The following is a 3837-nucleotide window of genomic DNA, read 5'->3' as shown; positions in this document are numbered from 1 at the left end:
TTAAAATGGGCATAATAAATGTTATGATGTTGTTCTTTATATTGTGTTGTTATGTTGTGTTGTTTGTGCTGGTTGTTGTTGGGATATAATGATCCACTAGATTGAGTTGAGTTGTGGATGTATATGTGTTGTAGGTGGGTGTTGGTGAGACACTTGGAGAAGATAGTGAGGTTGATGTATATGTTTATGAGGAGGGGTTAGAGAGTGGAAATGGATTTATAGAAGGAGATGAGGAAGAGGATGAAGAGGGAGAAGGAGAGAAGGGAGAAATACAGGGGTCAGATTTTGAGGAAGTAGAAGTTGAGGGTGGTGTTGAAGATGAAGGGGCAGAGGCAGGAGGTTCTTCTTTCATAACACCAAAGAAGGGCAGGGTATTGGTGCACACTGTATTTGGTGTGGAAGAGGAAGTACCACCCCCAACTTTAGGCATGGTATTTGGGAGTTGGGATGAGTTGGATACCTATTTTCTGGAGTTATGCTAGGCAAAAGGGTTTTGGTATAGTGAGGGCTGCTTCTGGGTGGGTGGATGTGAAGAAGGAATTGGAAAAGAGAAAGTGCTGTAAGGAGAGAAGGAATGCTAAGTGGACTTGTGACTGTTATGGTTATGCTTCAAGGAAGCGTAAACAGGATGCACTGAAGGAAGGGTTGTTGCAAAATGAGGAGACAGTTCAGAAATGGAAGATTAAAAAGTGCAGTTGTCCTGTGGAGTTGTATGCCAGTGTTAATGAGGAAGGTAACTGGGTTGTTCAAAGGTTGAATTTGGAGCACAAAGGTCACATTGTTACTCCGGGAAAGTAAAAGGATGTAGCGATATGATGTACCGGAAACACAAGTTAATGGTGAAAAACAATCACTTGGTCAAGCAGGTGCATATGGCGAAGAATTCTAAGGTGAAAATATCCTAAATGTACAATTGTTATGCTCGGGAGCATAATGGAGTGGAGGAGATGAAATTTACACAAAGAGACTTGGAGAATGCAATGGCTCAGAAAACCAGACTTGAGCTTACTTAGGGTGATGCAAATGGTATGATAGAATACTTCAACAAAATGAGTGCCGACAATCAGAATTTTTTCCATCTATGTCGGTTTGGGAAGGACGGCACATTACAAGATGTTGTGTGGGTAGACGCGAGGAGTACAACTGCGTATGAGGAGTTTGGAGATGTTGTGTGTTTTGACAATACGTATTTGACAAACAAATTTCACCTTCCATTTGCTATGTTTATCGGTGTGAACCATCATGGGCAGAGTATTTTGTTTGGGTGTGCATTGATCTCTCGGGAGACGGCGGAGACGTATGAGTGGGTGTTGAGGACTTGGCTACATTGCATGGGGGGTAAATCTCCCTATTTCAATCCCTACGGATCAAGATCCGACGATTAGGAAAGTTGTAAACTTGACTATGCCTGAGAGTTGCCATAGGTGATGCATATGGCACATACTTCAAAAGTTTGGGAGGTATGCTGGTAAGCATGAGGACTATGAAGCTGTAAAGGATAAGTTTGAAAATATCATTTATGGTAGTTTAGATGCTGATGAATTTGTAGTTTGTTGGGCGGAAGCAATTGATTATTACAAACTAGGAGATAATAGTTGGCTTGAAGGTACTACACTTCCATATATTCAATTTTTTTTTTTTTTTTTTTTTTTGTGATTGTTTAATGATTTCTGTTAGAGTATGCAGAAGTGGTGTAGCTGGCTGTGTGTAGGGGACTGGAAGTTGTTTCAGTTCTGACTTTGAGAAGGAGCAGGTTTAGTGGTAGACTTTTGTACCACTAAATGTTATTTTTTTTTTCCAATTTTCTTATTTGTGGCACATTTCATAGACAGTGAATGTATCATTCATAGGAGTCCAGGTGTATGAGGTTTGTTTTGTTTTAAAGAAGCTAGTAATTGCAATTTTTTGAAATGTAGGGTTGTATGAGGAAAGGCACATGTGGATCCCACCGTATTTGAAGCATTTATTCTGGGCCGGGATGAAAACGACCCAACGATCGGAAAGTTTCAATCACTTTTTCAAAGGTTATGTTGACAAGCATACAACGTTGTCTGAATTTGTGCTTCGATACTGCGATGCAATGCTGATAAGGGCCGAGTCAGATTGCAGACTCCAACTCAATGTGTTTCGGAAGTGTTACACGGACGCCAAATTCACAGAAGTTTAGCGGGAGTGCAAGAGGATGTTGTACGTGCGTCGCCTAGATGACCATGAAGTTGGTGAGAATCAAGTTAAGTTTGTTATTGAGGACCGAGTGTGGATCAAGCCAAAATATGCAAAGAAAGAATTTGTGACTAAGATTCGGAGATGCTACAGGGTGTGCTATGACAATAATACATATGAAGCAAGTTGTGGCTGTAAACACTTTGAGTGCCATGGAATCATTTGTTGACATATGATCTTTGTGTATGACCATTGTGGTGTTTCCATTGTTCTTGAGAAGTATATTCTACGCCATTAGAGGAAGGATATTCAAAGGAAACACACACGAGTGAAAGTAGCTTACCATGATCCACTTAAAACCGATGAAGCTAGGCAATATCACAAATTGATGGGGATGTATGAACCTATTTATTCAAAGGCTTCAACTTGTAAGGAGGGTGTTGAGGTTGTGGAAGACTTGTTGTAATTGATGGACCTCAGAGTCGATGAAGTGTTGGCAATGGTTGCCAAAGGACAGGAACAGACAGCAAAGGATAATGAAAACGAAGGTGAGGATGATGGCGTACAAGGTGTTGTTCGGACGCCTTCTTCTGTGGCTTTGAACAAGGGGCTTGGTTGTAGAAATACACCAGCCACACATGCATCTGGGTTGCGGAATACAATCCATACACCAGTTAGTGGGTTTGTGGGGAGTTGTGATGGATCCGTCCCAACAGTGATTAAGGATCCACCGCTGCCAAAGAAGAAGGCCCATCGTACAACCAGCGTGAGGTATCCATCTTGCACAGAGAAAAGGGGAAAAGAAAAGGCTGCCAGGGCGAAAAATGCAGCAAAGAAGCAAGATGCGGCGGCACATAACAGTATGTCATTGTCAACAAATGACTATGTACGATCGGTTGGAGGGATTCAAATGAGGAATGTGGATGGTTCCTTAGGGTACTTCACTTCTGTTAGGGGAACAAATTCTGGTGGTTTTTTTTGCAAGTGTACTAGGTACTCGTAGTACATCAGGTTTCAATCACTTGTAATGTAATCGATTCAGCTGGTTGATTAATGCATTGGACTGTACTTGTTGTATTTGTTGTTTTAACATGTTGTAGTGGTACACTTATCGTGCATGAACTGTACCATTAGGCAATTATCTTTATGGGGTGTTGAAGATAGAGGTGGTTACATGAATAGTTTCCTGTGAATGTGTACCTTATGATTCGCAGATTATCTTGTAATCAGGGTGGCACATTCTCAGCATATGTAGGGTTTGAAGGTCAGAGTAGACGTTGCCAGAGTTCAAATCCATATTGATTTTTTCTTTTATTATTGTTGTTATAAACTTTTATTCTTGTTGTTATGTTTATATGTCCTGAATTTTTGCTTTTGATACAACGTAAACTAATATAGGTTTGTTTGATTATGAAGTAGCTGAGAACGATAAAACTAATATTGTAAACTACTATGTTTGTGTGTGTTGTTCTGAACTGTAAAACATATTATTTATATACAACAGAAATACAAATTTAACAAATCATAATCTGCATGTTAAAAAAAGAAATGTCATTATACAGATAATATTTATCATACATGACAGATGAGTAGACGATGTACTATTGTATAAAATACGCTTATTTCCCTAACACATTTACAAGTTAAACAAGATATTGTATTTTCAGCATCCTC

This window comes from Chenopodium quinoa, unplaced genomic scaffold (genome assembly GCF_001683475.1).
Source record: "Chenopodium quinoa cultivar QQ74 unplaced genomic scaffold, ASM168347v1, whole genome shotgun sequence".
NCBI classification, from domain to species: Eukaryota; Viridiplantae; Streptophyta; class Magnoliopsida; order Caryophyllales; family Amaranthaceae; genus Chenopodium; species Chenopodium quinoa.
The sequence above is the reverse complement of the archived record's forward strand: the minus strand, read 5'-3'. Positions refer to the sequence as shown.